Source organism: Narcine bancroftii, chromosome 11 (genome assembly GCF_036971445.1).
Source record: "Narcine bancroftii isolate sNarBan1 chromosome 11, sNarBan1.hap1, whole genome shotgun sequence".
In the NCBI taxonomy this organism is placed as follows: domain Eukaryota; kingdom Metazoa; phylum Chordata; class Chondrichthyes; order Torpediniformes; family Narcinidae; genus Narcine; species Narcine bancroftii.
Window position 1 is genome coordinate 2,943,612 of NC_091479.1, and position 20,737 is coordinate 2,964,348.

The window sequence follows — 20,737 nt, forward strand, 5'->3', positions numbered from 1 at the left end:
GCAGGGAATCTGAGGCAGGGAATATGAGGCATGGAATCTGAGGCAGGGAATCAGAGGCGGGGAATCAGAGGCAGGGATTCAGAGGCGGGGAATCAGAGGCAGGGAATCTGAGGCAGGGAATCTGATGCAGGGAATCAGAGCCGGGGAATCTGAGGCAGGGAATCAGAGGCGGGAAATCAGAGGCGGGGAATCAGAGGCGGGAAATAAGAGGCGGGAAATCAGAGGCGGGGAATCAGAGGCCGGGAATCTGAGGCAGGGAATCTGAGGCAGGGAATCTGAGGCAGGGAATCTGAGGCAGGGAATCTGAGGCAGGGAATCAGAGGCGGGGAATCAGAGGCAGGGAATCAGAGGCGGGGAATCAGAGGCAGGGAATCTGAGGCAGGGAATCTGATGCAGGGAATCAGAGCCGGGGAATCTGAGGCATGGAATCAGAGGCGGGGAATCAGAGGCGGGGAATCAGAGGCGGGGAATAAGTGGCGGGGAATCAGAGGCGGGGAATCAGAGGCCGGGAATCTGAGGCAGGGAATCAGAGGCAGGGAATCAGAGGCAGGGATTTAGAGGCAGGGAATCAGAGGCGGGGAATCAGAGGCAGGGAATCAGAGGCGGGGAATCAGAGGCGGGGAATCTGCGGGAGGAAAAGAGATGTGGGGAAAGAGAGGCAGAGAAAGAGGCGCGGAAATAGAGGCAGGGAAAGAGAGGCGGGGAATGAAAGGTGGGGAATCAGAGGCGGGGAATCAGAGGCGGGCTATCAGAGACACGGAAAGAGAAGCGTGGTATCAGAGGCGCCGAATCAGAGCCGGCGAATCTGAGCCGGGAAATAAGAGGCAGAGAAACAGAGGCTGTGAAACATTGGTGTGGAATCGGAGGCGGGGTATCAGTGGCAGGGAATCAGAGGCGGGGAATCAGAGGCGGGGAATCGGAGACAGGGAATCTGAGGCAGGGAATCTGAGGCAGGGAATCTGAGGCAGGGAATCTGAGGCAGGGAATCTGAGGCGGGGAATCTGAGGCGGTAAATCTGAGTCGGGGAATCTGAGGCACAGAATCTGAGGCAGTGAATCAGAGGCATGGAATCAGAGGCGGGTTATCAGAGGGGGCAAATGAGATGTGGGAAACTAGATGCAGAGAAAGAGGCACGGAAATAGAGGCAGGCAAAGAGAGGCAGGGAATCAGAGGCAGGGAATCAGAGGCGTGGAATCAGAGACAAGGAAAGAGAGGCGTGGAATCAGAGGTGCGGAATCAGAGGCAGGGAATCAGAGGCAGGGAATCAGAGGCAGGGAATCAGAGGCAGGGAATCAGAGGCAGGGAATCAGAGGCAGGCAATCAGAGGCAGGGAATCTGAGGCAGGAAATCTGAGGCAGGGAATCTGAGGCAGGGAATCTGAGGCAGGGAAACTGAGGCGGGGAATCAGAGGCGGGGAATCAGAGGCAGGGAATCAGAGGCTGGGAATCAGAGGCAGGGAATCAGATGAAGGGAATCAGATGAAGGGAAGCTGAGGCAGGGAATCTGAGGCAGGGAATCTGAGGCAGGGAATCTGAGGCGGGGAATCTGAGGTGGAGAAACTGAGGCGGGGAATCTGAGGCGGGGATTCTGAGGCGGGGAATCTGAGGCGGGGCATCTGAGGCGGGGAATCTGAGGCGGGGAATCTGAGGCAGGGAATCTGAGGCGGGGAATCTGAGGCATTGAATCTCAGGCAGGGAATCAGAGCCGGGGAATCTGAGGTGGGGAATCAGATGTGGGGAATCAGAGGCAGGGAAACAGAGGCAGGGAATCTGAGGAAAGGAATCTGAGGCAGGGAATCTGAGGCAGGGAATCAGAGGCGGGGAATCAGAGGCGGGGAATCAGAGGCGGGGAATCAGAGGCATGGAATCAGAGGCGGGTAATCAGAGGGGGCAAATGAGATGTGGGAAACTAGATGCAGAGAAAGAGGCACGGAAATAGAGGCAGGCAAAGAGAGGCAGGGTATCTGAGGCAGGGAATCTGAGGCGTGGAATCAGAGACACGGAAAGAGAGGCGGGGAATCAGAGGCGCGGAATCAGAGGCAGGAAATCAGAGGCAGGGAATCAGAGGCAGGGATTTAGAGGCAGGGAATCAGTGGCAGGGAATCAGAGGCAGGGAATCAGAGGCGGGGAATCAGAGGCGCGGAATCAGAGGCAGGAAATCAGAGGCAGGGAATCAGAGGCAGGGATTTAGAGGCAGGGAATCAGAGGCAGGGAATCAGAGGCAGGGAATCAGAGGCAGGGAATCAGAGGCAGGGAATCAGAGGCAGGGAATCAGAGGCAGGGAATCAGAGGCAGGCAATCAGAGGCAGGGAATCTGAGGCAGGGAATCTGAGGCGGGGAATCTGAGGCGGGGAATCTGAGGCGGGGAATCTCAGGCGGGGAATCTGAGGAGGGGAATCTGAGGCGGGGAATCTGAGGCGAGGAATCTGAGGCGGGGAATCTGAGACGGGGAATCTGAGCCGGGGAATCTGAGGCGGGGAATCAGAGGCGGGGATTCAGAGGCGGGGAAACAGAGGCAGGGAATCAGAGGCGGGGAATCAGAGGCGGGGAATCAGAGGCGGGGAATAAGAGCCGGGGAATCAAAGGCGGGGAATCAGAGGCAGGGAATCTGAGGCAGGGAATCTGAGGCAGGGAATCTGAGGCAGGGAATCAGAGGCGGGGAATCAGAGGTAGGGAATCAGAGGCGGGGAATCAGAGGCAGGGAATCAGAGGCGGGGAATCAGAGGCGGGGAATCAGTGGGAGGAAAAGAAATGTGGAGAAAGAGAGGCAGAGAAAGAGGCGCGGAAATAGAGGCAGGGAAAGAGAGGCGGGGAATGGAAGGTGGGGAATCAGAGGCGGGGAATCAGAGGCGGGCTATCAGAGACACGGAAAGAGAAGCGTGGAATCAGAGGCGCGGAATCAGAGCCGGCGAATCTGAGCCGGGAAATAAGAGGCAGAGAAACAGAGGCGGTGAAACATTGGTGTGGAATCGGAGGCGGGGTATCAGTGGCAGGGAATCAGAGGCAGGGAATAAGAGGCAGGGAATCAGAGGCGGGGAATAAGAGGCAGGGAATCAAAGGCGGGGAATCAGAAGCAGGAAATCTGAGGAAGGGAATCTGAGGCAGGGAATCTGAGGCAGGAATCAGAGGCAGGCAATCAGAGGGAGGGAATCAGAGGCAGGGAATCAGAGGCAGGCAATCAGAGGCAGGGAATCTGAGGCAGGGATTTAGAGGCAGGGAATCAGAGGCAGGGAATCAGAGGCAGGGAATCAGAGGCAGGCAATCAGAGGGAGGGAATCAGAGGCAGGGAATCAGAGGCAGGCAATCAGAGGCAGGGAATCTGAGGCGGGGAATCTGAGGCGGGGAATCTGAGGCGGGGAATCTGAGGCGGGGAATCTGAGGCGGGGAATCTGAGACGGGGAATCTGAGGCGGGGAATCTGAGGCGGGGTATCTGAGGCAGGGAATCTCAAGCAGGGAATCAGAGCCGGGGAATCTGAGGCGGGGAATCAGAGGCGGGGAATCAGAGGCGGGGAATCAGAGGCGGGGAATCAGAGGCATGGAATCAGAGGCGGGTAATCAGAGGGGGCAAATCAGATGTGGGAATCTAGATGCAGAGAAAGAGGCACGGAAATAGAGGCAGGCAAAGAGAGGCAGGGTATCTGATGCAGGGAATCTGAGGCGGGGAATCAGAGACACGGAAATAGAGGTGTGGAATCAGATGCGGGGAATCAGAGGCGGGGAATAAGAGGCAGGGAATCAAAGGCGGGGAATCAGAAGCAGGAAATCTGAGGCAGGGAATCTGAGGCAGGGAATCTGAGGCAGGAATCAGAGGCAGGCAATCAGAGGGAGGGAATCAGAGGCAGGGAATCAGAGGCAGGCAATCAGAGGCAGGGAATCTGAGGCAGGGATTTAGAGGCAGGGAATCAGAGGCAGGGAATCAGAGGCAGGGAATCAGAGGCAGGGAATCAGATGAAGGGAATCAGATGAAGGGAAGCTGAGGCAGGGAATCTGAGGCAGGGAATCTGAGGCAGGGAATCTGAGGCGGGGAATCTGAGGTGGAGAAACTGAGGCGAGGAATCTGAGGCGGGGATTCTGAGGCAGGGAATCTGAGGCGGGGCATCTGAGGTGGGGAATCTGAGGCGGGGAATCTGAGGCAGGGAATCTGAGGCGGGGAATCTGAGGCATTGAATCTCAGGCAGGGAATCAGAGCCGGGGAATCTGAGGTGGGGAATCAGATGTGGGGAATCAGAGGCAGGGAAACAGAGGCAGGGAATCTGAGGAAAGGAATCTGAGGCAGGGAATCTGAGGCAGGGAATCAGAGGCGGGGAATCAGAGGCGGGGAATCAGAGGCGGGGAATCAGAGGCATGGAATCAGAGGCGGGTAATCAGAGGGGGAAATGAGATGTGGGAAATTAGATGCAGAGAAAGAGGCACGGAAATAGAGGCAGGCAAAGAGAGGCAGGGTATCTGAGGCAGGGAATCTGAGGCGTGGAATCAGAGACACGGAAAGAGAGGCGGGGAATCAGAGGCGCGGAATCAGAGGCAGGAAATCAGAGGCAGGGAATCAGAGGCAGGGATTTAGAGGGTGGGAATCAGTGGCAGGGAATCAGAGGCAGGGAATCAGAGGCGGGGAATCAGAGGCGCGGAATCAGAGGCAGGAAATCAGAGGCAGGGAATCAGAGGCAGGGATTTAGAGGCAGGGAATCAGAGGCAGGGAATCAGAGGCAGGGAATCAGAGGCAGGGAATCAGAGGCAGGGAATCAGAGGCAGGGAATCAGAGGCAGGGAATCAGAGGCAGGCAATCAGAGGCAGGGAATCTGAGGCAGGGAATCTGAGGCGGGGAATCTGAGGCGGGGAATCTGAGGCTGGGAATCTGAGGCTGGGAATCTGAGGCGGGGAATCTGAGGCGGGGAATCTGAGGCGAGGAATCTGAGGCGGGGAATCTGAGACGGGGAATCTGAGCCGGGGAATCTGAGGCGGGGAATCAGAGGCGGGGATTCAGAGGCGGGGAAACAGAGGCAGGGAATCAGAGGCGGGGAATCAGAGGCGGGGAATCAGAGGCGGGGAATAAGAGGCGGGGAATCAAAGGCGGGGAATCAGAGGCAGGGAATCTGAGGCAGGGAATCTGAGGCAGGGAATCTGAGGCAGGGAATCAGAGGCGGGGAATCAGAGGCAGGGAATCAGAGGCGGGGAATCAGAGGCAGGGAATCTGAGGCAGGGAATCTGATGCAGGGAATCAGAGCCGGGGAATCTGAGGCAGGGAATCAGAGGCGGGGAATCAGAGGCGGGGAATCAGAGGCGGGGAATAAGTGGCGGGGAATCAGAGGCGGGGAATCAGAGGCCGGGAATCTGAGGCAGGGAATCTGAGGCAGGGAATCTGAGGCAGGGTATCAAAGGCGGGGAATCAGAGGCAGGGAATCAGAGGCGGGGAATCAGAGGCGGGGAATCAGTGGGAGGAAAAGAAATGTGGAGAAAGAGAGGCAGAGAAAGAGGCGCGGAAATAGAGGCAGGGAAAGAGAGGCGGGGAATGGAAGGTGGGGAATCAGAGGCGTGGAATCAGAGGCGGGCTATCAGAGACACGGAAAGAGAAGCGTGGAATCAGAGGCGCGGAATCAGAGCCGGCGAATCTGAGCCGGGAAATAAGAGGCAGAGAAACAGAGGCGGTGAAACATTGGTGTGGAATCGGAGGCGGGGTATCAGTGGCAGGGAATCAGAGGCAGGGAATAAGAGGCAGGGAATCAGAGGCAGGGAATCAGAGGCAGGGAATCAGAGGCAGGGAATCAGAGGCAGGGAATCAGATGCGGGGAATCAGAGGCGGGGAATAAGAGGCAGGGAATAAAAGGCGGGGAATCAGAAGCAGGAAATCTGAGGCAGGGAATCTGAGGCAGGGAATCTGAGGCAGGAATCAGAGGCAGGCAATCAGAGGGAGGGAATCAGAGGCAGGGAATCAGAGGCAGGCAATCAGAGGCAGGGAATCTGAGGCAGGGATTTAGAGGCAGGGAATCAGAGGCAGGGTATCAGAGGCAGGGAATCAGAGGCAGGCAATCAGAGGGAGGGAATCAGAGGCAGGGAATCAGAGGCAGGCAATCAGAGGCAGGGAATCTGAGGCGGGGAATCTGAGGCGGGGAATCTGAGGCGGGGAATCTGAGGCGGGGAATCTGAGGCGGGGAATCTGAGACGGGGAATCTGAGGCGGGGAATCTGAGGCGGGGTATCTGAGGCAGGGAATCTCAAGCAGGGAATCAGAGCCGGGGAATCTGAGGCGGGGAATCAGAGGCGGGGAATCAGAGGCGGGGAATCAGAGGCGGGGAATCAGAGGCATGGAATCAGAGGCGGATAATCAGAGGGGGCAAATCAGATGTGGGAATCTAGATGCAGAGAAAGAGGCACGGAAATAGAGGCAGGCAAAGAGAGGCAGGGTATCTGATGCAGGGAATCTGAGGCGGGGAATCAGAGACACGGAAATAGAGGTGTGGAATCAGATGCGGGGAATCAGAGGCGGGGAATAAGAGGCAGGGAATCAAAGGCGGGGAATCAGAAGCAGGAAATCTGAGGCAGGGAATCTGAGGCAGGGAATCTGAGGCAGGAATCAGAGGCAGGCAATCTGAGGGAGGGAATCAGAGGCAGGGAATCAGAGGCAGGCAATCAGAGGCAGGGAATCTGAGGCAGGGATTTAGAGGCAGGGAATCAGAGGCAGGGAATCAGAGGCAGGGAATCAGAGGCAGGCAATCAGAGGGAGGGAATCAGAGGCAGGGAATCAGAGGCAGGCAATCAGAGGCAGGGAATCTGAGGCGGGGAATCTGAGGCGGGGAATCTGAGGCGGGGAATCTGAGGCGGGGAATCTGAGGCGGGGAATCTGAGACGGGGAATCTGAGGCGGGGAATCTGAGGCGGGGTATCTGAGGCAGGGAATCTCAAGCAGGGAATCAGAGCCGGGGAATCTGAGGCGGGGAATCAGAGGCGGGGAATCAGAGGCGGGGAATCAGAGGCGGGGAATCAGAGGCATGGAATCAGAGGCGGGTAATCAGAGGGGGCAAATCAGATGTGGGAATCTAGATGCAGAGAAAGAGGCACGGAAATAGAGGCAGGCAAAGAGAGGCAGGGTATCTGATGCAGGGAATCTGAGGCGGGGAATCAGAGACACGGAAATAGAGGTGTGGAATCAGAGGCGCGGAATCAGAGGCAGGGAATCAGAGGCAGGGATTTAGAGGCAGGGAATCAGAGGCAGGGAATCAGAGGCAGGGAATCAGAGGCAGGGAATCAGAGGCAGGGAATCAGAGGCAGGGAATCAAAGGCAGGCAATCAGAGGCAGGCAATCAGAGGCAGGGAATCTGAGGCAGGGAATCTGAGGCGGGGAATCTGAGGCGGGGAATCTGAGGTGGGGAATCTGAGGCGGGGAATCTGAGGCGGGGAATCTGAGGCGGGGAATCTGAGGCGGGGAATCTGAGGTGGGGAATCTGAGACGGGGAATCTGAGGCGGGGAATCTGAGGCGGGGTATCTGAGGCAGGGAATCAGAGGCCGGGAATCAGAGGCGGGGAATCAGAGGCGGGGAATCAGAGGCATGGAATCAGAGGCGGGTAATCAGAGGGGGCAAATCAGATGTGGGAATCTAGATGCAGAGAAAGAGGCACGGAAATAGAGGCAGGCAAAGAGAGGCAGGGTATCAGAGGCAGGGAATCAGAGGCGTGGAATCAGAGACAAGGAAATAGAGGCGTGGAATCAGAGGTGCGGAATCAGAGGCAGGGAATCAGAGGCAGGGAATCAGAGGCAGGGAATCAGAGGCAGGGAATCAGAGGCAGGGAAACAGAGGCAGGGAATCAGAGGCAGGCAATCAGAGGCAGGGAATCTGAGGCAGGAAATCTGAGGCAGGGAATCTGAGGCAGGGAATCCGAGGCAGGGAATCTGAGGCGGGGAATCAGAGGCGGGGAATCAGAGGCAGGGAATCAGAGGCAGGGAATCAGAGGGAGGGAATCAGATGAAGGGAATCAGATGAAGGGAAGCTGAGGCAGGGAATCTGAGGCAGGGAATCTGAGGCAGGGAATCTGAGGCGGGGAATCTGAGGAGTAGAAATTGAGGAGGGGAATCTGAGGTGGGGAATCTGAGGCGGGGAATCTGAGGCGGGGAATCTGAGGCGGGGAATCTGAGGCAGGGAATCTGAGGCGGGGAATCTGAGGCATGGAATCTCAGGCAGGGTATCAGAGGCGGGGAATCTGAGGTGGGGAATAAGACGTGGGGAATCAGAGGCGGGGAAACAGAGGCAGGGAATCTGAGGAAAGGAATCTGAGGCAGGGAATCTGAGGCAGGGATCAGAGGCGGGGAATCAGAGGCGGGGAATCAGAGGCGGGGAATCAGAGGCATGGAATCAGAGGCGGGTAATCAGAGGGGGCAAATCAGATGTGGGAATCTAGATGCAGAGAAAGAGGCACGGAAATAGAGGCAGGCAAAGAGAGGCAGGGTATCTGAGGCAGGGAATCTGAGGCGGGGAATCAGAGACACGGAAAGAGAGGCGGGGAATCAGAGGTGCGGAATCAGAGGCAGGGAATCAGAGGCAGGGATTTAGAGGCAGGGAATCAGAGGCAGGGAATCAGAGGCAGGGAATCAGAGGCAGGGAATCAGAGGCAGGCAATCAGAGGGAGGGAATCAGAGGCAGGGAATCAGAGGCAGGCAATCAGAGGCAGGGAATCTGAGGCGGGGAATCTGAGGCGGGGAATCTGAGGCGGGGAATCTGAGGCGGGGAATCTGAGGCGGGGAATCTGAGGCGGGGAATCTGAGGCGGGGAATCTGAGGCGGGGAATCTGAGACGGGGAATCTGAGGCGGGGAATCTGAGGCGGGGTATCTGAGGCAGGGAATCTCAGGCAGGGAATCAGGGCCGGGGAATCTGAGGCGGGGAATCAGAGGCGGGGAATCAGAGGCGGGGAATCAGAGGCGGGGAATCAGAGGCATGGAATCAGAGGCGGGTAATCAGAGGGGGCAAATCAGATGTGGGAATCTAGATGCAGAGAAAGAGGCACGGAAATAGAGGCAGGCAAAGAGAGACAGGGTATCTGAGGCAGGGAATCTGAGGCGGGGAATCAGAGACACGGAAATAGAGGTGTGGAATCAGAGGCGCGGAATCAGAGGCAGGGAATCAGAGGCAGGGATTTAGAGGCAGGGAATCAGAGGCAGGGAATCAGAGGCAGGGAATCAGAGGCAGGGAATCAGAGGCAGGGAATCAGAGGCAGGGAATCAGAGGCAGGCAATCAGAGGCAGGCAATCAGAGGCGGGGAATCTGAGGCGGGGAATCTGAGGCGGGGAATCTGAGGCGGGGAATCTGAGGCGGGGAATCTGAGGCGGGGAATCTGAGGCGGGGAATCTGAGGCGGGGAATCTGAGGCGGGTAATCTGTGGTGGGGAATCTGAGACGGGGAATCTGAGGCGGGGAATCTGAGGCGGGGTATCTGAGGCAGGGAATCTCAGGCAGGGAATCAGAGCCGGGGAATCTGAGGCGGGGAATGAGAGGCGGGGATTCAGAGGCGGGGAAACAGAGGCAGGGAATCAGAGGCGGGGAATCAGAGGCGGGGAATCAGAGGCGGGAAATAAGAGGCGGGAAATCAGAGGCGGGGAATCAGAGGCCGGGAATCTGAGGCAGGGAATCTGAGGCAAGGAATCTGAGGCAGGGAATCAGAGGCGGGGAATCAGAGGCAGGGAATCAGAGGCGGGGAATCAGAGGCGGGGAATCTGCGGGAGGAAAAGAGATGTGGGGAAAGAGAGGCAGAGAAAGAGGCGCGGAAATAGAGGCAGGGAAAGAGAGGCGGGGAATGAAAGGTGGGGAATCAGAGGCGGGGAATCAGAGGCGGGCTATCAGAGACACGGAAAGAGAAGCGTGGTATCAGAGGCGCCGAATCAGATCCGGCGAATCTGAGCTGGGAAATAAGAGGCAGAGAAACAGAGGCTGTGAAACATTGGTGTGGAATCGGAGGCGGGGTATCAGTGGCAGGGAATCAGAGGCGGGGAATCAGAGGCGGGGAATCGGAGACAGGGAATCTGAGGCAGGGAATCTGAGGCAGGGAATCTGAGGCAGGGAATCTGAGGCAGGGAATCTGAGGAGGGGAATCTGAGGCGGTAAATCTGAGTCGGGGAATCTGAGGCACAGAATCTGAGGCAGTGAATCAGAGGCATGGAATCAGAGGCGTGGAATCAGAGAAAAGGAAAGAGAGGCGTGGAATCAGAGGTGCGGAATGAGAGGCAGGGAATCAGAGGCAGGGAATCAGAGGCAGGGAATCAGAGGCAGGGAATCAGAGGCAGGGAATCAGAGGCAGGGAATCAGAGGCAGGCAATCAGAGGCAGGGAATCTGAGGCAGGAAATCTGAGGCAGGGAATCTGAGGCAGGGAATCTGAGGCAGGGAATCTGAGGCGGGGAATCAGAGGCGGGGAATCAGAGGCAGGGAATCAGAGGCAGGGAATCAGAGGCAGGGAATCAGATGAAGGGAATCAGATGAAGGGAAGCTGAGGCAGGGAATCTGAGGCAGGGAATCTGAGGCAGGGAATCTGAGGCGGGGAATCTGAGGTGGAGAAACTGAGGCGGGGAATCTGAGGCGGGGATTCTGAGGCGGGGAATCTGAGGCGGGGCATCTGAGGCGGGGAATCTGAGGCGGGGAATCTGAGGCAGGGAATCTGAGGCGGGGAATCTGAGGCATGGAATCTCAGGCAGGGAATCAGAGCCGGGGAATCTGAGGTGGGGAATCAGATGTGGGGAATCAGAGGCAGGGAAACAGAGGCAGGGAATCTGAGGAAAGGAATCTGATGCAGGGAATCTGAGGCAGGGAATCAGAGGCGGGGAATCAGAGGCGGGGAATCAGAGGCGGGGAATCAGAGGCATGGAATCAGAGGCGGGTAATCAGAGGGGGCAAATGAGATGTGGGAAACTAGATGCAGAGAAAGAGGCACGGAAATAGAGGCAGGCAAAGAGAGGCAGGGTATCTGAGGCAGGGAATCTGAGGCGTGGAATCAGAGACACGGAAAGAGAGGCGGGGAATCAGAGGCGCGGAATCAGAGGCAGGAAATCAGAGGCAGGGAATCAGAGGCAGGGATTTAGAGGCAGGGAATCAGAGGCAGGGAATCAGAGGCAGGGAATCAGAAGCGGGGAATCAGAGGCGCGGAATCAGAGGCAGGAAATCAGAGGCAGGGAATCAGAGGCAGGGATTTAGAGGCAGGGAATCAGAGGCAGGGAATCAGAGGCAGGGAATCAGAGGCAGGGAATCAGAGGCAGGGAATCAGAGGCAGGGAATCAGAGGCAGGGAATCAGAGGCAGGCAATCAGAGGCAGGGAATCTGAGGCAGGGAATCTGAGGCGGGGAATCTGAGGCGGGGAATCTGAGGCGGGGAATCTGAGGCGGGGAATCTGAGGCGGGGAATCTGAGGCGAGGAATCTGAGGCGGGGAATCTGAGACGGGGAATCTGAGCCGGGGAATCTGAGGCGGGGAATCAGAGGCGGGGATTCAGAGGCGGGGAAACAGAGGCAGGGAATCAGAGGCGGGGAATCAGAGGCGGGGAATCAGAGGCGGGGAATAAGAGGCGGGGAATCAAAGGCGGGGAATCAGAGGCAGGGAATCTGAGGCAGGGAATCTGAGGCAGGGAATCTGAGGCAGGGAATCAGAGGCGGGGAATCAGAGGCAGGGAATCAGAGGCGGGGAATCAGAGGCAGGGAATCTGAGGCAGGGAATCTGATGCAGGGAATCAGAGCCGGGGAATCTGAGGCAGGGAATCAGAGGCGGGGAATCAGAGGCGGGGAATCAGAGGCGGGGAATAAGTGGCGGGGAATCAGAGGCGGGGAATCAGAGGCCGGGAATCTGAGGCAGGGAATCTGAGGCAGGGAATCTGAGGCAGGGTATCAAAGGCGGGGAATCAGAGGCAGGGAATCAGAGGCGGGGAATCAGAGGCGGGGAATCAGTGGGAGGAAAAGAAATGTGGAGAAAGAGAGGCAGAGAAAGAGGCGCGGAAATAGAGGCAGGGAAAGAGAGGCGGGGAATGGAAGGTGGGGAATCAGAGGCGGGGAATCAGAGGCGGGCTATCAGAGACACGGAAAGAGAAGAGTGGAATCAGAGGCGCGGAATCAGAGCCGGCGAATCTGAGCCGGGAAATAAGAGGCAGAGAATCAGAGGCGGTGAAACATTGGTGTGGAATCGGAGGCGGGGTATCAGTGGCAGGGAATCAGAGGCAGGGAATAAGAGGCAGGGAATCAGAGGCAGGGAATCAGAGGCAGGGAATCAGAGGCAGGGAATCAGAGGCGGGGAATCAGATGCGGGGAATCAGAGGCGGGGAATAAGAGGCAGGGAATCAAAGGCGGGGAATCAGAAGCAGGAAATCTGAGGCAGGGAATCTGAGGCAGGGAATCTGAGGCAGGAATCAGAGGCAGGCAATCAGAGGGAGGGAATCAGAGGCAGGGAATCAGAGGCAGGCAATCAGAGGCAGGGAATCTGAGGCAGGGATTTAGAGGCAGGGAATCAGAGGCAGGGAATCAGAGGCAGGGAATCAGAGGCAGGGAATCAGAGGCAGGCAATCAGAGGGAGGGAATCAGAGGCAGGCAATCAGAGGCAGGGAATCTGAGGCAGGGATTTAGAGGCAGGGAATCAGAGGCAGGGAATCAGAGGCAGGGAATCAGAGGCAGGGAATCAGAGGCAGGCAATCAGAGGCAGGGAATCTGAGGCGGGGAATCTGAGGCGGGGAATCTGAGGCGGGGAATCTGAGGCGGGGAATCTGAGGCGGGGAATCTGAGGCGGGGAATCTGAGGCGGGGAATCTGAGACGGGGAATCTGAGGCGGGGAATCTGAGGCGGGGTATCTGAGGCAGGGAATCTCAGGCAGGGAATCAGAGCCGGGGAATCTGAGGCGGGGAATCAGAGGCGGGGAATCAGAGGCGGGGAATCAGAGGCGGGGAATCAGAGGCATGGAATCAGAGGCGGGTAATCAGAGGGGGCAAATCAGATGTGGGAATCTAGATGCAGAGAAAGAGGCACGGAAATAGAGGCAGGCAAACAGAGGCAGGGTATCTGATGCAGGGAATCTGAGGCGGGGAATCAGAGACACGGAAATAGAGGTGTGGAATCAGAGGCGCGGAATCAGAGGCAGGGAATCAGAGGCAGGGATTTAGAGGCAGGGAATCAGAGGCAGGGAATCAGAGGCAGGGAATCAGAGGCAGGGAATCAGAGGCAGGGAATCAGAGGCAGGGAATCAGAGGCAGGCAATCAGAGGCAGGCAATCAGAGGCAGGGAATCTGAGGCAGGGAATCTGAGGCGGGGAATCTGAGGCGGGGAATCTGAGGTGGGGAATCTGAGGCGGGGAATCTGAGGCGGGGAATCTGAGGCGGGGAATCTGAGGCGGGGAATCTGAGGTGGGGAATCTGAGACGGGGAATCTGAGGCGGGGAATCTGAGGCGGGGTATCTGAGGCAGGGAATCTCAGGCAGGGAATCAGAGCCGGGGAATCTGAGGCGGGGAATCAGAGGCGGGGATTCAGAGGCGGGGAAACAGAGGCAGGGAATTAGAGGCGGGGAATCAGAGGCGGGGAATCAGAGGCGGGGAATAAGAGGCGGGGAATCAAAGGCATGGAATCAGAGGCAGGGAATCTGAGGCAGGGAATATGAGGCAGGGAATCTGAGGCAGGGAATCAGAGGCGGGGAATCAGAGGCAGGGAATCAGAGGCGGGGAATCAGAGGCAGGGAATCTGAGGCAGGGAATCTGATGCAGGGAATCAGAGCCGGGGAATCTGAGGCAGGGAATCAGAGGCGGGGAATCAGAGGCGGGGAATCAGAGGCGGGAAATAAGAGGCGGGAAATCAGAGGCGGGGAATCAGAGGCCGGGAATCTGAGGCAGGGAATCTGAGGCAGAGAATCTGAGGCAGGGAATCAGAGGCGGGGAATCAGAGGCAGGGAATCAGAGGCGGGGAATCAGAGGCGGGGAATCTGCGGGAGGAAAAGAGATGTGGGGAAAGAGAGGCAGAGAAAGAGGCGCGGAAATAGAGGCAGGGAAAGAGAGGCGGGGAATGAAAGGTGGGGAATCAGAGGCGGGGAATCAGAGGCGGGCTATCAGAGACACGGAAAGAGAAGCGTGGTATCAGAGGCGCCGAATCAGAGCCGGCGAATCTGAGCCGGGAAATAAGAGGCAGAGAAACAGAGGCTGTGAAACATTGGTGTGGAATCGGAGGCGGGGTATCAGTGGCAGGGAATCAGAGGCGGGGTATCAGAGGCGGGGAATCGGAGACAGGGAATCGGAGACAGGGAATCTGAGGCAGGGAATCTGAGGCAGGGAATCTGAGGCAGGGAATCTGAGGCAGGGAATCTGAGGCGGGGAATCTGAGGCGGTAAATCTGAGTCGGGGAATCTGAGGCACAGAATCTGAGGCACTGAATCAGAGGCATGGAATCAGAGGCGGGTTATCAGAGGGGGCAAATGAGATGTGGGAAACTAGATGCAGAGAAAGAGGCACGGAAATAGAGGCAGGCAAAGAGAGGCAGGGTATCAGAGGCAGGGAATCAGAGGCATGGAATCAGAGACAAGGAAAGAGGGGCGTGGAATCAGAGGTGCGGAATCAGAGGCAGGGAATCAGAGGCAGGGAATCAGAGGCAGGGAATCAGAGGCAGGGAATCAGAGGCAGGGAATCAGAGGCAGGGAATCAGAGGCAGGCAATCAGAGGCAGGGAATCTGAGGCAGGAAATCTGAGGCAGGGAATCTGAGGCAGGGAATCTGAGGCAGGGAATCTGAGGCGGGGAATCAGAGGCGGGGAATCAGAGGCAGGGAATCAGAGGCAGGGAATCAGAGGCAGGGAATCAGATGAAGGGAATCAGATGAAGGGAAGCTGAGGCAGGGAATCTGAGGCAGGGAATCTGAGGCAGGGAATCTGAGGCGGGGAATCTGAGGCGGAGAAACTGAGGCGGGGAATCTGAGACGGGGAATCTGAGGCGGGGAATCTGAGGCGGGGCATCTGAGGCGGGGAATCTGAGGCGGGGAATCTGAGGCAGGGAATCTGAGGCGGGGAATCTGAGGCATGGAATCTCAGGCAGGGAATCAGAGCCGGGGAATCTGAGGAGGAGAATCAGATGTGGGGAATCAGAGGCAGGGAAACAGAGGCAGGGAATCTGAGGAAAGGAATCTGAGGCAGGGAATCTGAGGCAGGGAATCAGAGGCGGGGAATCAGAGGCATGGAATCAGAGGCGGGTAATCAGAGGGGGCAAATCAGATGTGGGAATCTAGATGCAGAGAAAGAGGCACGGAAATAGAGGCAGGCAAAGAGAGGCAAGGTATCTGAGGCAGGGAATCTGAGGCAGGGAATCAGAGACACGGAAGGAGAGGTGGGGAATCAGAGGCGCGGAATCAGAGGCAGGGAATCAGAGGCAGGGATTTAGAGGCAGGGAATCAGAGGTAGGGAATCAGAGGCAGGGAATCAGAGGCAGGGAATCAGAGGCAGGGAATCAGAGGCAGGGAATCAGAGGCAGGGAATCAGAGGCAGGCAATCAGAGGCAGGGAATCTGAGGCAGGGAATCTGAGGCGGGGAATCTGAGGCGGGGAATCTGAGGCGGGGAATCTGAGGCGGGGAATCTGAGGCGGGGAATCTGAGGCGGGGAATCTGAGGTGGGGAATCTGAGACGGGGAATCTGAGGCGGGGAATCTGAGGCGGGGTATCTGAGGCAGGGAATCTCAGGCAGGGAATCAGAGGCGGGGAATCTGAGGCGGGGAATCAGAGGCGGGGATTCAGAGGCGGGGAAACAGAGGCAGGGAATCAGAGGCGGGGAATCAGAGGCGGGGAATCAGAGGCGGTGAATAAGAGGCGGGGAATCTGAGGCAGGGAATCTGAGGCAGGGAATCTGAGGCGGGGAATCTGAGGCGGTAAATCTGAGTCGGGGAATCTGAGGCACAGAATCTGAGGCAGTGAATCAGAGGCATGGAATCAGAGGCGGGTTATCAGAGGGGGCAAATGAGATGTGGGAAACTAGATGCAGAGAAAGAGGCACGGAAATAGAGGCAGGCAAAGAGAGGCAGGGTATCAGAGGCAGGGAATCAGAGGCGTGGAATCAGAGACAACGAAAGAGAGGCGTGGAATCAGAGGTGCGGAATCAGAAGCAGGGAATCAGAGGCAGGGAATCAGAGGCAGGGAATCAGAGGCAGGGAATCAGAGGCAGGGAATCAGAGGCAGGGAATCAGAGGCAGGCAATCAGAGGCAGGGAATCTGAGGCAGGAAATCTGAGGCAGGGAATCTGAGGCAGAGAATCTGAGGCAGGGAATCTGAGGTGGGGAATCAGAGGCGGGGAATCAGAGGCAGGGAATCAGAGGCAGGGAATCAGAGGCAGGGAATCAGATGAAGGGAATCAGATGAAGGGAAGCTGAGGCAGGGAATCTGAGGCAGGGAATCTGAGGCAGGGAATCTGAGGCGGGGAATCTGAGGCGGAGAAACTGAGGCGGGGAATCTGAGGCGGGGAATCTGAGGCGGGGAATCTGAGGCGGGGCATCTGAGGCGGGGAATCTGAGGCGGGGAATCTGAGGCAGGGAATCTGAGGCGGGGAATCTGAGGCATGGAATCTCAGGCAGGGAATCAGAGCCGGGGAATCTGAGGAGGAGAATCAGATGTGGGGAATCAGAGGCAGGGAAACAGAGGCAGGGAATCTGAGGAAAGGAATCTGAGGCAGGGAATCTGAGGCAGGGAATCAGAGGCGGGGAATCAGAGGCATGGAATCAGAGGCGGGTAATCAGAGGGGGCAAATCAGATGTGGGAATCTAGATGCAGAGAAAGAGGCACGGAAATAGAGGCAGGCAAAGAGAGGCAGGGTATCTGAGGCAGGGAATCTGAGGCGGGGAATCAGAGACACGGAAGGAGAGGTGGGGAATCAGAGGCGCAGAATCAGAGGCAGGGAATCAGAGGCAGGGATTTAGAGGCAGGGAATCAGAGGTAGGGAATCAGAGGCAGGGAATCAGAGGCAGGGAATCAGAGGCAGGGAATCAGAGGCAGGGAATCAGAGGCAGGGAATCAGAGGCAGGCAATCAGAGGCGGGGAATCTGAGGCGGGGAATCTGAGGCGGGGAATCTGAGGCGGGGAATCTGAGGCGGGGAATCTGAGGTGGGGAATCTGAGGTGGGGAATCTGAGACGGGGAATCTGAGGCAGGGAATCTGAGGCAGGGAATCAGAGGCGGGGAATCAGAGGCAGGGAATCAGAGGCGGGGAATCAGAGGCAGGGAATCTGAGGCAGGGAATCTGATGCAGGGAATCAGAGCCGGGGAATCTGAGGCAGGGAATCAGAGGCGGGGAATCAGAGGCGGGGAATCAGAGGCGGGGAATAAGTGGCGTGGAATCAGAGGCGGGGAATCAGAGGCCGGGAATCTGAGGCAGGGAATCTGAGGCAGGGAATCTGAGGCAGGGTATCAAAGGCGGGGAATCAGAGGCAGGGAATCAGAGGCGGGGAATCAGAGGCGGGGAATCAGTGGGAGGAAAAGAAATGTGGAGAAAGAGAGGCAGAGAAAGAGGCGCGGAAATAGAGGCAGGGAAAGAGAGGCGTGGAATGGAAGGTGGGGAATCAGAGGCGGGGAATCAGAGGCGGGCTATCAGAGACACGGAAAGAGAAGAGTGGAATCAGAGGCGCGGAATCAGAGCCGGCGAATCTGAGCCGGGAAATAAGAGGCAGAGAATCAGAGGCGGTGAAACATTGGTGTGGAATCGAAGGCGGGGTATCAGTGGCAGGGAATCAGAGGCAGGGAATAAGAGGCAGGGAATCAGAGGCAGGGAATCAGAGGCAGGGAATCAGAGGCAGGGAATCAGAGGCGGGGAATCAGATGCGGGGAATCAGAGGCGGGGAATAAGAGGCAGGGAATCAAAGGCGGGGAATCAGAAGCAGGAAATCTGAGGCAGGGAATCTGAGGCAGGGAATCTGAGGCAGGAATCAGAGGCAGGCAATCAGAGGGAGGGAATCAGAGGCAGGGAATCAGAGGCAGGCAATCAGAGGCAGGGAATCTGAGGCAGGGATTTAGAGGCAGGGAATCAGAGGCAGGGAATCAGAGGCAGGGAATCAGAGGCAGGGAATCAGAGGCAGGCAATCAGAGGGAGGGAATCAGAGGCAGGCAATCAGAGGCAGGGAATCTGAGGCAGGGATTTAGAGGCAGGGAATCAGAGGCAGGGAATCAGAGGCAGGGAATCAGAGGCAGGGAATCAGAGGCAGGCAATCAGAGGCAGGGAATCTGAGGCGGGGAATCTGAGGCGGGGAATCTGAGGCGGGGAATCTGAGGCGGGGAATCTGAGGCGGGGAATCTGAGGCGGGGAATCTGAGGCGGGGAATCTGAGACGGGGAATCTGAGGCGGGGAATCTGAGGCGGGGTATCTGAGGCAGGGAATCTCAGGCAGGGAATCAGAGCCGGGGAATCTGAGGCGGGGAATCAGAGGCGGGGAATCAGAGGCGGGGAATCAGAGGCGGGGAATCAGAGGCATGGAATCAGAGGCGGGTAATCAGAGGGGGCAAATCAGATGTGGGAATCTAGATGCAGAGAAAGAGGCACGGAAATAGAGGCAGGCAAACAGAGGCAGGGTATCTGATGCAGGGAATCTGAGGCGGGGAATCAGAGACACGGAAATAGAGGTGTGGAATCAGAGGCGCGGAATCAGAGGCAGGGAATCAGAGGCAGGGATTTAGAGGCAGGGAATCAGAGGCAGGGAATCAGAGGCAGGGAATCAGAGGCAGGGAATCAGAGGCAGGGAATCAGAGGCAGGGAATCAGAGGCAGGCAATCAGAGGCAGGCAATCAGAGGCAGGGAATCTGAGGCAGGGAATCTGAGGCGGGGAATCTGAGGCGGGGAATCTGAGGTGGGGAATCTGAGGCGGGGAATCTGAGGCGGGGAATCTGAGGCGGGGAATCTGAGGCGGGGAATCTGAGGTGGGGAATCTGAGACGGGGAATCTGAGGCGGGGAATCTGAGGCGGGGTATCTGAGGCAGGGAATCTCAGGCAGGGAATCAGAGCCGGGGAATCTGAGGCGGGGAATCAGAGGCGGGGATTCAGAGGCGGGGAAACAGAGGCAGGGAATTAGAGGCGGGGAATCAGAGGCGGGGAATCAGAGGCGGGGAATAAGAGGCGGGGAATCAAAGGCATGGAATCAGAGGCAGGGAATCTGAGGCAGGGAATATGAGGCAGGGTATCTGAGGCAGGGAATCAGAGGCGGGGAATCAGAGGCAGGGAATCAGAGGCGGGGAATCAGAGGCAGGGAATCTGAGGCAGGGAATCTGATGCAGGGAATCAGAGCCGGGGAATCTGAGGCAGGGAATCAGAGGCGGGGAATCAGAGGCGGGGAATCAGAGGCGGGAAATAAGAGGCGGGAAATCAGAGGCGGGGAATCAGAGGCCGGGAATCTGAGGCAGGGAATCTGAGGCAGAGAATCTGAGGCAGGGAATCAGAGGCGGGGAATCAGAGGCAGGGAATCAGAGGCGGGGAATCAGAGGCGGGGAATCTGCGGGAGGAAAAGAGATGTGGGGAAAGAGAGGCAGAGAAAGAGGCGCGGAAATAGAGGCAGGGAAAGAGAGGCGGGGAATGAAAGGTGGGGAATCAGAGGCGGGGAATCAGAGGCGGGCTATCAGAGACACGGAAAGAGAAGCGTGGTATCAGAGGCGCCGAATCAGAGCCGGCGAATCTGAGCCGGGAAATAAGAGGCAGAGAAACAGAGGCTGTGAAACATTGGTGTGGAATCGGAGGCGGGGTATCAGTGGCAGGGAATCAGAGGCGGGGTATCAGAGGCGGGGAATCGGAGACAGGGAATCTGAGGCAGGGAATCTGAGGCAGGGAATCTGAGGCAGGGAATCTGAGGCAGGGAATCTGAGGCGGGGAATCTGAGGCGGTAAATCTGAGTCGGGGAATCTGAGGCACAGAATCTGAGGCAGTGAATCAGAGGCATGGAATCAGAGGCGGGTTATCAGAGGGGGCAAATGAGATGTGGGAAACTAGATGCAGAGAAAGAGGCACGGAAATAGAGGCAGGCAAAGAGAGGCAGGGTATCAGAGGCAGGGAATCAGAGGCATGGAATCAGAGACAAGGAAAGAGGGGCGTGGAATCAGAGGTGCGGAATCAGAGGCAGGGAATCAGAGGCAGGGAATCAGAGGCAGGGAATCAGAGGCAGGGAATCAGAGGCAGGGAATCAGAGGCAGGCAATCAGAGGCAGGGAATCTGAGGCAGGAAATCTGAGGCAGGGAATCTGAGGCAGGGAATCTGAGGCAGGGAATCTGAGGCGGGGAATCAGAGGCGGGGAATCAGAGGCAGGGAATCAGAGGCAGGGAATCAGAGGCAGGGAATCAGATGAAGGGAATCAGATGAAGGGAAGCTGAGGCAGGGAATCTGAGGCAGGGAATCTGAGGCAGGGAATCTGAGGCGGGGAATCTGAGGCGGAGAAACTGAGGCGGGGAATCTGAGACGGGGAATCTGAGGCGGGGAATCTGAGGCGGGGCATCTGAGGCGGGGAATCTGAGGCGGGGAATCTGAGGCAGGGAATCTGAGGCGGGGAATCTGAGGCATGGAATCTCAGGCAGGGAATCAGAGCCGGGGAATCTGAGGAGGAGAATCAGATGTGGGGAATCAGAGGCAGGGAAACAGAGGCAGGGAATCTGAGGAAAGGAATCTGAGGCAGGGAATCTGAGGCAGGGAATCAGAGGCGGGGAATCAGAGGCATGGAATCAGAGGCGGGTAATCAGAGGGGGCAAATCAGATGTGGGAATCTAGATGCAGAGAAAGAGGCACGGAAATAGAGGCAGGCAAAGAGAGGCAGGGT